Source organism: Poecilia latipinna, unplaced genomic scaffold, assembly GCF_001443285.1.
Source record: "Poecilia latipinna isolate Pla-1442-1.1 unplaced genomic scaffold, P_latipinna-1.0 Scaffold37, whole genome shotgun sequence".
NCBI classification, from domain to species: Eukaryota; Metazoa; Chordata; class Actinopteri; order Cyprinodontiformes; family Poeciliidae; genus Poecilia; species Poecilia latipinna.
In genome coordinates this window covers 494,673-507,091 of record NW_015112653.1, presented here as the reverse complement: position 1 = coordinate 507,091, position 12,419 = coordinate 494,673, and the positions used below count along the sequence as shown (strand labels likewise).

The 12,419-nt window shown below is 36.9% G+C and overlaps 1 long non-coding RNA gene across 1 annotated transcript; it reads right to left on the bottom strand.

Annotated features, from left to right (window-relative positions):
* Positions 1–8,883: 8,883 nt before the first annotated feature.
* LOC106954679 (uncharacterized) lies at positions 8,884–10,822 on the bottom strand. Its single transcript, XR_001426408.1, has 2 exons — positions 9,510–10,822; positions 8,884–9,108 (listed from the first exon to the last, which is right to left on the bottom strand). It is a non-coding gene; the product is annotated as an uncharacterized LOC106954679 (long non-coding RNA).
* Positions 10,823–12,419: the final 1,597 nt, after the last annotated feature.

Genomic DNA, 12,419 nt, shown 5'->3' with positions numbered 1-12,419 from the left:
ACAAAGGAAATCAAATCTCTACAGAGGCAAATCCATTGTATAAAGCGTGTAATATACTGCATCTTCAACTGTGCTGTGAATAGAGCTCGGTACTCTGCCAGCAAGAGAGAGAGAGGGCTATGAATTATCTCAAAGTCTTTACAAACTCTGGCCCAATACGCTGTGATGGCTATCTCTCTGGTGGCCAAGCTACTCAAAGTCTTTTAGAAATCACTCTGGCAACGCTGCCAATTTCTTGTCAAAACTGTCTACAGCCAGAACATCTCGACCACTCTCTATGAACCGTGGTGTAGATAGAGGGGATTGTGCATCTAGGACAACGGACTCGCTCGCGCCATATTACGCGTGTGTGTACACCGCAGGAGGTGTTTTACCTTGCACACACTCAGAGCAGCCTCGCAGCAAATATGAAATGTAGTGGAACAGAGAGCAATTGCTCAAAGGAAATATTAGTTTATTTCTGACAAATGGAACATCTTTAGCAGAACTCGCTGATGTGTGTCATCCAGAGCTGGCCCCAGCTGTCTGGTTTGACATTGCCAGCAGGAGTACAAGTGTCAAGAGTGATTTTTAGACAAGCAGGGTCAAATAGTCAATTCTCCCGACTGAAGATGGTGACAGATAATTGCTTGAAGCTTCACACCGTAAACTTTCAAGGGTGGAGCTGAAAAATTATGCAAATTCGAAATGAGTAATTAGGAGACATTGTAATCTAATCGCAGCTCAGAGGGGAATTGCTCTCTGATGACAAATTATATGATTCATTGGCCACAGTGGAACTGTAAGCACATGTTTCCTCTGCAAGTGAAGTGAGACAATTATTGTAAGTGCTCATACCTGTCTAATGGAAAATGCATTGAAGTGTGGAGCTTTAATGAATAGTAATAGAAAATTACATGAAATCACCAGAAAAAACAACAACAACAAAAAAACATTTTAATACAGAAATACTTACTGTGAATTTTGTTTAACACCTGCTTAAAGGTTATTCTCAAAAGCGTTCTACTTTTGTCATATATTGAATATGACTGGAGAACACAGTCTGGTCAGTTTAATGGAAGCTGCACCTTCTGAATATCATTGCACACACCATGTTAGTAGAAATAATGACAATTCACCGAACGAGTCGTCAAGTTCGGAGGTGAGAACATCATGGTTTATGGCTGTTTCTGTAGCATATGATACTGGTAGACTTAATATAAGTGAAGGATGAATTAATAGAAAAATATGTAATTATACCTTAAAATATCTCATAGACCGTTGTCAAAATGTCCAAGATCAATATATTTTAATATGCTTTCGGTAAAGAAAACACTATGAATCTTTTTGGTTTGAAAAAGAAACACTCTGTTTTTGAGTAATGGATGTAAGGTAGGCATTTTTATTTTATTGGGTTATTACTGCTCCTTGTTTAATTTTTGGCACCTCTGGTAAAAATGTGTAAAAGCCCTCAAAACTATTTTTCTTCTATAAAGCAGCAGTATAATCTCACCCTGATATTTTGTCTTCGTAGAGGAGAAACAGTGAGTGCTCAAAAATCCACAACATCATTGGTGACACAGTTTTCATCACTCATGACAAGCATGAAATACATGTGATTCAGCTATTTCTTTTCATTCATTATGTATTTTTAAGACGAATATAATTTCCATGTTTATATTTCTTAGTGTGAGTTTTCCCCATCTGAATATACCTGAATATAGTTTGAACTGTCATCATTTATTTCAGGGAGAAATTGTACTACTTTGGTAAAAGAAACATTTATTTATCAGGCTTTTTACACATATTTATCACAGACGGAATAGACTTGGAAGGGGCAACAAGTGTAAAATCAGTTTTCATTCAAGATGTTTCCATTTTTGGTTTTTATTCATATTTTCTCCTCAGTCTTTGGGGAAAAACTATGCAAAAAAAAACAAAAAAAAAACAACATTTGACCACAGTGGTTTTTGTATTTAATGGATGTACCACAAAGGGATGCATGGTTGTTGCTCTCTTTATTTATTTATTTATTTATTTATTTATTTATTTATTTATTTATTTATTTATTCATTTATTTATTTATTTATTTGTGAATCTCTAAGGAATACTCGTGCTCAGAATTTATTTTAAAAAACTACACTGAGGGTATCCCACAAATAAAAATACATTTTGAGACATTTAGGATGTGATGACTGTTATTTTAAAGTTCTTCAAAATGACAGTTAAAGATAGAAAAAAAAAATCATTATCCATTAGGATGATTAAAAAACACTCCTTTTCACTAGTGGAGCAGCTTTTTACCCTAATAGTACAGCTTCAATGTTCTTCTTAACTTGTTTCCAGCAGCTGCTAACTATGCAATAAACCTACTGCACCTTACAGAACCGTCCCCTGCAGTGCATGACTGAGCAAGAGACTCCAATAAACTACTCTAAGTATGACATAATAATGCTATGGAAATTGAGTGTATGTGTGAATGGAGTTTGGGGAACATCAGAAAAGTGGTGCAGATGGTACATTTCAGACTGTTCAAATCCTATAAAAGTAATGGAATACACACAGCTGTTTCACTGTAGTTTGCCATGAAGGCCTATTTTGCCCTAGTCCATGAAATTGAACGTAATTGTCCTCTGGCTTTGTTCATCCATAAAAATACATTATGCTCCCTCATTCTGCAATTTGAGCAGACGACCCTCACAGACAGCTGTTACTCTACTGTTTATGTGCCTAATCGGTGGCGATCCTCTATTCACAAGATCATATCATCTGATGAATCATCTGATGTATCAGATGATGTATCTGTGATTGCAAGCTTATGGTAAGGCTCTCAATCACAAAAAGAAAATTCAGGGCAGATAACTAAAGCAGCTGATTTTTTCCAACTTTGGCAGAGATGGAAACTTTGCAAGCTCATGTGACTGCCTGACCCACTGAAAATTAGCCGGGCAGGCAAGAAGAAGGTCGCACAAAGTTTGGAGCCAAAGGGAAGTTTCATTCCATAAGGGAAGGGGGAGAAAAGACAGGTGAAAGAGTGAGCGAAAATAGGACATGGTTTGGATAGAGGTGAGGTACTGTGGTTAAAGTCACACTGCGTGACTGGGTTAGTCTGCACTTAACCGTAGCAGAGCCTTTGGGGTTCTCCACTTCATGCAAAACTTTGTCCTATATAGTAAAACGCAAAATTATTTTAATTTAAAAATATGAATGAAATTGGTGCCTTGAGAGCCTAAGCTGAAAAACAAGTTCTATGTGCTTTTAGCAAATGTTACTCAATGGTTTCATAATGTCTTTCGTTTTGCTTAAAATATTTTATCTAAATGTAATGTGTTCGGTCACAAGCATAATATTTTTCTATATCATCACAGGGACTTTGAATTGACTTCTATTCATTTTTCATTCATTTCTTGAAAAAACCCAACAAAACATTGTACCGCAACAGCTTTTGCATGTAATGGGATGCATAGTTGTTGCATCCCTTTAGCCTGACCGTGATGCTTACCCTAAACCTAAAATAAGCTCAATTCACACCTTAGTCCTGAACCTAACCCCTAAACCAAAAACAGCACCACTTTTTATGGGGCTAGGGCTTTGAGTCCCATAAGGAGCAGTTATGGTATATATTGGATACACTGTATCAAAATGCCAGGCCACAAACATACACACGTCTTTCTACTGCTATACAAACTGAGGATTTTGTACTGACTTCCTTTCATTTATACATTTATGATTTATGACTAACTCAGATATTTTCCCTAACCCTAACCATTCTAACCTCAAAACAGCACTTTTTTTTATGGGGTCCATGCTTTGGGCCCCATAAACAGACACAGGAACAAGAAGGAACCGTCCTCAAACTGTGCTCACTAGGTTGGAGGCATGGATTTTTTCAAAATGTGCTGGTTTGCTGCACCATTAAAAGTTAATTTCTCTGATCTAAGGGACTGAGTCCAGATTCTCAAAAGCAACCCAGTTAACACAGTGCAACCAGACACATGCTGTTCTACTGTTAACAGCAAAACCTTCACTCGCCAACTGGATTCCAAGGCAGAGAGGCATGATTTGTCACTCCAAAGAACACATTTCCACTGTGTCCAGTGGGGGGTTGCTGTACACACAATGCCTCAGATGCTTTGCATTGCACCTGATGATGCAAGACTGGGATCCAGTTGCTCAGCCTTCTATGAAATTCTCTAAACACTGTTTATGATCTCAGATAAAGGCCACATGAAGGTCTCTAGCTTCTGACTCTGCAGAAACTTGGTGAGTTTTATAAATCGGAATCTGCTGACCCTTTGTTTTGCATTTGTGTGGCCAAACACCATATGGCTTAATTGGTGTCATCTCCTTTCACTTCTACTTAACTATATTACCACTATTGCCTTGGTTGAGTCCTATCATGGTTAGGCCTGGACGATCAATTGTCCCAAAAGTTATTGTGGTAAATAATGACATTCTTGTGTTGAGGCTATTTCCAAGTAATACGATGGACACAATAGCACAAGAACACATTATCAAAGAATTGTTTATGTTCTATTGTATTGCTTTCATTGTGACTCGAGTATCTCCTGCCTTGCCACATAGGCAGCATGTGTGCTTTGCTCCCTGTAGAAGTACTCACCAATCTGTATACAGAATTAATTGCTTTTCATGTCTAATTCAAAAGTGTCATTAGCATAAATTGACAGGTGCGGCGTGCCGTATGCATACTTAAAGCACGAGTTCATTCTCTGGTCGGGCATAAAATCTAAAGACAGAGGAATATTTAACTCACAGAGGTCAGCTGAAGGAACCAACCTTATCGGAGTGAACGGCAGCAGTGAACTGCAGCCTCAGCAGCGTGCCTGACACTGGGATTTTTTTGTGTCTGTTAGCAGAATTAAGCACTCCCCAGAGACATAACATCAACACACAAGGTCTTCTCTGAATATTTAATCAACCCTACAAGGACTACAACAAGCTAACCAGGTTTCTCTAGATTTAGCCTTTCATGACACAAATTATATCTCAACTTGTGTACTAAAGAGTGTGGTGAGTATCACCAGACACAAGTATGTTTGGGGGATTGCCATCAGAGCTCATGTTGATTAGAAGTTTGAGAATGCATATCGAGAGCTAGACCTTAAGAAGCTGATTAAATCAATAGCCTTTCATGAAAATTTGCTGATATTGATCTCACAAGTCTTTTTTTTTTTTCTCAGCTATCCATGACAAATTCACAACAATAATTTACAAGGGAACCTAAATAATTGAAGTGTGTACAAACAGTCTCCCATCAGTTTGATCCTCAAGGTATCATCCCATATTGATTTTTGTGCGTGTGTGTGTGTGTTTGTGTGTGCACAGGTGTCGAAGTATGATTTTACTTGTTACTCAAAGGAAAGGGGAGCATGTTGCATCCAGATGCAGAAGGAGGGGAAGCCTTGGCAGTTCTGTCAATAAATCCAGTTAATCCAGGAGACAGTGAAGGCACCGACTGTCTCACAGTCAAAGGTCAGTCTTGCATAAAGCCCGGGCTAAACAACAGGTTCCATTTGGGGGTTAAGAGGTATGTAAATATCTCTATTATTTCTTTCCACAAATGGAGGGAGGGAAGGCAATAGTGTGGCGCTGAGCTCCGAATGCAGATTAGGAAAGAACAAGACAAAACATAACCATGCAGAAAGGATGAACACCCAACATGATGAACTTTACTGGACTCTGTCTCACAAGGCCAAAACCAAAAGTGATCATTTATGAGCAGGTAGAATACATACAGGCGCACTGGGATGAAAGGTTTACAGGTGTCACAATGCACAACACAATGTCATCACATGAGTTAATTAAACTTTTGCTTTATTTTACCCCAAGACACAACATTGTAAGATATGATAAAAGTACCTTTGTGTAAGTATTTTACAAAGGAATGGTTTAGTCATGCTTTGAAGTTATTTTAAACTAGTCCTTTTCAGCTACAACGTCTCACACAGACTTCCTGAAAAGATGTGTGTAAAATAAAGTCTTCTTCAAAGTAAAATAAAAGAAAAACATTGCAAAATATCTATAGATCTCATAAATTTTTTAAACTGTTGCCTAGAGGCAAAACTAAATCTAAAAATGCGTTATCGCAGTGTACAAGGAGTGGAACAACTTTAACCTGACTGCCCAACTTTTTTTTTTTTTTGCCTCAGCAACTTTCCTTTTTTGTAAAATTGTAAAATCTGAAAGCAAAATGTCCTTGTGCCAAAAGTCACCTAATGTTGGCACACCATGTTCCTACTTGAACAATTGAAGATGGAAGAAGAAAACTTTCTAACCTTTAATTGTCCTAATTTGCTATCAGATGATTACCAATTTATTGTTATATAAATGAAACAAATCAGGTCAGACTATGCTTTTACACAGGATTTTTGTATTTTCAGAAATAAGAAAAGTAGTTTTGTTCCTTCTCCTTTGGTTAAGAAAAAATAATTTAATAAATAAATTCACATTTTTAAGCTTATTTAGCTTTAAAGACTAATTTGGCCAGGGAATATGATTTCTGTCTTTTGTGAACTAGTTCTTTGTTGACTTGGCTGAAATTTTTATCCAGCTGAGAAACCCAAAGATAAATGTCCAATGTTCTGGTAGATGACACCATATTTTTATTTAAATGTTTCGGTGGACTCAAAGAGTTGATGGAAAGCCCTTGAGCAAAGTTCTCAGACCCTTGAAATTGAAATATCACAAAGTGCTTACTAACATTTATCCTACAGAAATTGATAAGGGTGCTTAGAATTTTGACACTAGTGATTCTATAGAATGCAATTATTTATTAACACAGGATGTTTATAGCCTCCAAATAAATTATTTCTAATTAAAGAGAGCTGGAGATTTACAGTAAACCTGGATTTGTTTTCATGCATTTTGCTCATCAGGAGTGCTCATGAATGGAGAGAGAAGCAGATGAATACAAAAACAAAAAATACCACAAATAAAAATAAAATACACTTACATTAACTTTCCAGCACTATCGTTGACCGTTCTTATGCTTATTTCTACTGGATAATTTTTATTTCTTTTTGAAGACAGGGTAGGGATGGAGGAGAATGTTTTGTGTCTGTATAACACTTTGCATGACAAGTGATATATAAATAAGGTTTGATAAAATTGATTAGGCAGTTGTGACGTTTATTATTTCTTTCATCCCATCCAAGTTTTCTAATTATAAGTGAATGTTAACAGTGAACAGAGTCAGGGCACCGACACAGTTTAACTGGTAAGTGGCTCGGTGGTGTTTGAAGTCATGAATTCCAGGGTCACTAACAAGATAAAAAGCGTGCGAAATTTCAGTTCTGACTTTTCACTCAATCTCATGAATATTAACCTCACGACAGCACCGGAAGTCAGTAGATCAACACAATAACTAAGATTCATCCTCTGGGAACCATTAATGTCTGAAACTCTGTGATAATCCATCAAGGAGTTTCAAGAAGAAAACTGGATTATAAAGTATATGTTTATCCAAAGTATTATATTTTAATATTCTGTGTTTTGAGAGTCAGAAATATGCAGTGCAAGTGGATTTCTGTCAGTCAGGCCACGTTAAACGCTATCACTTGAAGTCACCAGGTGCCATCGCCCTGACAACCTACAATCATGCTGCAATCTATGTCTCATAAAGAAATGGGATACCTCGACATCAGCGTAAATAGAGGTTGTTAGAGCACGAAGGCATGGCCTGAAAAGCAGAAATGCATCTCGGAGTTCAGGTCCCCTCTGAATGTTTCCCATTTATCTTGTCTCTCAAGTAAAGAGGATGTGTAATGAAAGGTGAACACTCCAGTGAGTGGCTCCCTCTGCCAGCCTGCCATACAATGCCAAATAATGGAAAGTCTGCTCATTGACCGCAGGTCTGCAGGGCATTTATCGGATCTGTGGGTAGCAGCTTGTGCTTGGGGTAGATGGAGCACCGAACTTGATGTAGCACATTATAACGATCATAAAATTAAAAACTATAATAAATAAATATAATAGAAAAAAAATAGGCTATACCATGATCCCAAAGACATGACATTTCTTGATCTAGTAGAAAACTTAAGAGAATTAAAATGATACAAGTTAGTCACAAATCTTCCCTATTCTCCTTTAAATATATAAATACAACTCAAAATACACCAAATTCTTAAATAACTTTCAGGTCAATGTATTTTTAATTAAGCTAAGGCCTTATCTGATATTCTACTGGTTTCATATGCTGCTTCTATCGCTTAAAATATTTATTGGCAGCTATCGCCCTCTGCTGGAGGAAGATTGGATTGCATCCTCATTATTGGATTTTCAATGCCAAAACCTACACGAAATAGTACCTTGCAGAAACTCTTCGATCTCATTTTACAACTACAGATGTTTAATGAACTCCCAAATCTCATAATAGCACAGGGTAGCGGCAACGTTATGGTTTGTACAATTTTCCTTTCACTTTATAGACCTGTTCTATTTTAGGTTTGTCAGTCAGTTTGTGGTTGTAATGTGACAAAAATCAAAAGTTCAACTGTAAAATTATTTTGTAAAAAATTTCACTGCGGAGAGAATCCACAGCTTTTATAGAATGTATGTTTTTTTTTAGTCTTTTAAAAGATGAAATTCATTCAACATCTTTTAACAAGTGCTTAGTAGCAAATGTTGGTAACTGAAAGTGGTTTGTTTCAACAGATTCTTAATGATCGATTTTCTGAGGAACAATTAGCTGTGCAAAGGAAGAATGCATAATTGAAATTTCCTTCAAGATTTGACAGGGAACCATAAAAATAGCAGCAATTAAAATTGAGATAAATATTGTTAAACTAATTACATTTTTAGATTTGGAGACTGATAATTGGAGAACCACCTTCAACTGCAAAATCTTGCATTGAAACATCTGATCACTAATTTTGAATCAACTGCAGCGTTTTAACATGAATTTAATTGTAGCATTTTCTTATGGAACATCCATTTAGCATATAACCACAGCATTAATTACTCATTTTCAATAAAAACAGCACACATTTTTGTACACTCAACCCCAGTCCTATCACTACCTACTGCATACAGTTCATCTTTGCCATTACTTAAAAAGGATGACTGGTTAAAATGCTCCGATGTTGCACAAAACCACTCATCTGCTGTTAACTGCCCTGCCCCAGATTTGAGTTGACACAGCTCAACCAGCACAAAGCAATTAGTGCATTTTCTAATGTATATTGCATCAGTCGATGCACGATTAAGAAAATAGAAATAGCAACAGATGTACAAATTTGAGACAACATAAATTCCATCAGTTTAAATCCAAACAAATGTAGGACAATTAGGGCAAATATTGAGATTTCACAAAAAGTACCTTTTAAACCCACACAAACATTGCAAACACTACTGTAATATGAATATTTAAAGAACTTTATTTGAAAATGACTACAATAAAACATTGAGGGAAAAAACAGTCTAAGTTTGTTCCATAATATGCAACTATTAAAAAGAAAAGCTATCCTGATGTGGAAAGAGCTTTTTTTTTCCCCATTTAAAAAAATAATCACAAAAAGTAATGATTGTAAACATGTTATATTTCAAATTTAATTGTACAGTTCCTTAAGAGAGCATTAAACACTTTACAAACATTAGCAAACCCCAAAAAATTGACCGTACAGTATGAATGTCTAGAACACGTACAGGAAATTGATGCAACCAGGAAGATAAAGCCTTGACCGATGCAGAACTGTTCCCCTGTCCTCAACAGGCCGGGACAAGTGCAATACCACTTTAGCATAGAGCACTGCCACCTCTCCCAACCTGCACAGAAAGGGATCCTTTCTGACAAGAATCATTTCAGTTCTATGATCAGTTTTGCATGGATTTGCACAGCACTACCTTGGAAAGCTGAAAGCAAACCAGCAAAACTAACCAGAGACCCACGTGTGCAAGACGACCCCCGCAGCTTTTCCTCACGAGGATCAAGTCTAGAAGTACTTCAAGTGCTCACACTGCAGTAGAAATCCACATAACTACCTGCACTATAAGCACTTTAATACTACTGAAACCTGCATTTGCCTTTTTAAACGGAGCGGAGGAGGAAACCCAATTGACCGCCGTGTGGGAAGAATTGAAATTTTCGGTAGGATTCGGATGAAAACACAGGGCCCCGTCAGTTTTGCATAGATTTGCACAACTCATTTCTTCTTGCAGCGCAACTATGCAAAACTAACAGAGAACTGACAATACTGTTTGTTTACAGATGAACACATTTGGAACGGGGCAGATGAGAATCCCAGCACTTATGCCAGAAGGAGCACTTAGGGCAGTAGGTGCTAGTCTATTTCACTATCTGCACTAGATGCACCTTAGCATAAGCACTAGAAGACAAAAACAAACACAAATGTTGACAGAAATGGGTATGAAATACAACTAGAAGAAAGATTGCTTCATGGCTAGCGCTAGATAAAATATCTTACAAATCCTGCATGTTTTCTTCAAATATTGATTCTTGGCTCCACAAAGCCCACGGTAACCTTTTACAGCAAGATCCTGCAGATGTGCGTCAACAAGAGCAGTCGCATTCAGGCCATTCAGTGCAGTCACAACCCAGCTGGGCTTGGTGAATAGACCCGCTCCTTTAGTTCACATTATCAGCACAGTGCTGAAAGTGCCTTCACTGCAGTAGATTTTTAGAAAACTACCTGCACTGTAAGCACTTTGACACTACAGTGACTTTAAAATGTTCATGTGGCATTTCCTTTGAGGCCAGACGACGACTTCTTTAAAATAAGGTGGGTGCCGGCCAGCAGGTGAAGATGCATGCGGGGTTCCTGCAACGGTAAATAAGTATTAAGAGCAGGTCAGCAACTTAAATTCAGAAGTGAGCACATTGTCCCTCCCGGCGTTACCGTACATTCACAATGCATTATGCAAGCTACAAAAAGCAAAAGACGTGCAGAAAGTTCAGGTCTGTCAACATGCTGAGGCCAGGTGGTGAAGGTACCCAAAGAGATTCAATTTAAATTTGTGAATGACGGGAGCAAAAAACATCTGGGTAATAAAAGAGCTGAAATCAGTGAGTTCCAGACAATTAATGGTTCCATTATAATCAGTCTTCCAACACAGCTGAGGAGGAAGTATATAAATCAACTACATGTTTTTCTGTTGGTAGACACAATTATATTAAAAGCTACCGAGAAGCACTGTATTTAACCGGTTAGAGACGCACAAGTGGCAAATCAATATGTGTGTAGATCACAGTCACTTTTAAACAAACTGCTTCTAAAGAACTCATTCACCATCCGATTTCATTCTTTTTTTTTTCTAAAACAAGAGCGACATGGACTGGTTTTTAAGGATTAGATGCATTTGACCTTTTAAAAGTTATGACACAGATTGAACTAGAAAACCAAGCAGATTAATACCATTAGAACATTTTTGATTAAGGGAAATCAAGGTTGGATTTGAATTAAATCCAACGTTTTCAGCTGGTTCCATTCATTTAAAAGGAAATAGGGATTTCAATGGTAATTAGTATTAGTTTTGTCCTGAAAACATTTGTTGCCTTGGCTGGCCATGAACATTCAAAAATGGTTCAGGTCCAGATTAGCACAAATATTTAGCAAAACAAATGTCTTTAAACAAATTTCCAAGGTTTTAAAAACATTTTTTCCAAGTGTTCATGCAGAATGGATATCTGGAGATTATTCAAACTGATGGCATTCACCTCCATGCCTACCAAACTTTTTTTGTGCCAGAAACTATAAAAGATGTAACCAGTTTTACAATTTAGTATGTAAAGACTGACGATTGTGGTCAAAACAGCTTATTAAAAAAAAGTAGTGCCAAAGCTAGGGCTCATTTACAAATTAAATGTACAAATATCCGAGTAGAAGATGACAAATCATACATTGTACGCAACAATTTTAAAGAGGAATTGTAGATGTGGCACACCCGAATGTGTTGCAACAGTTTCATCCACCAACTGTACATTTACGACCAACGTGACGGCACAGATTGTTGAGGACAAGTTGGGTTTTTTAATACTATTAAGGATTTATAATCAAGTTACAAAATTGCCTTTACTGCAATACCACTGTTTTATTCTCGATATATTCAACAATAATTTTAATGTGAGATTAATTCATCTACAAGAAAGAAAGACAAACTAAACTGATTGGAATAAATCACTCTTTATTTTCTTGTCTCAGACAATCCACTGAAGGATGGCAACCTGGGCAAATAGCCTGACCAGGGAAAAGCTAAGAGTTTGGGGAATAAAAATGGATTTCACATGTTCCAACTTGACTAATCAACTAATAAATATCAGCTCGTCATACATGCATTACCCTATAATTATTTCTTATAAGCAAGCACTTTAAAACTACAATAAAATGTAGGTAGTTTTCCCTCAAGTTTTTCAAGTTCTTTAATGAGATAGTACTTTAATACAATAGATTATACAAGAACTACTA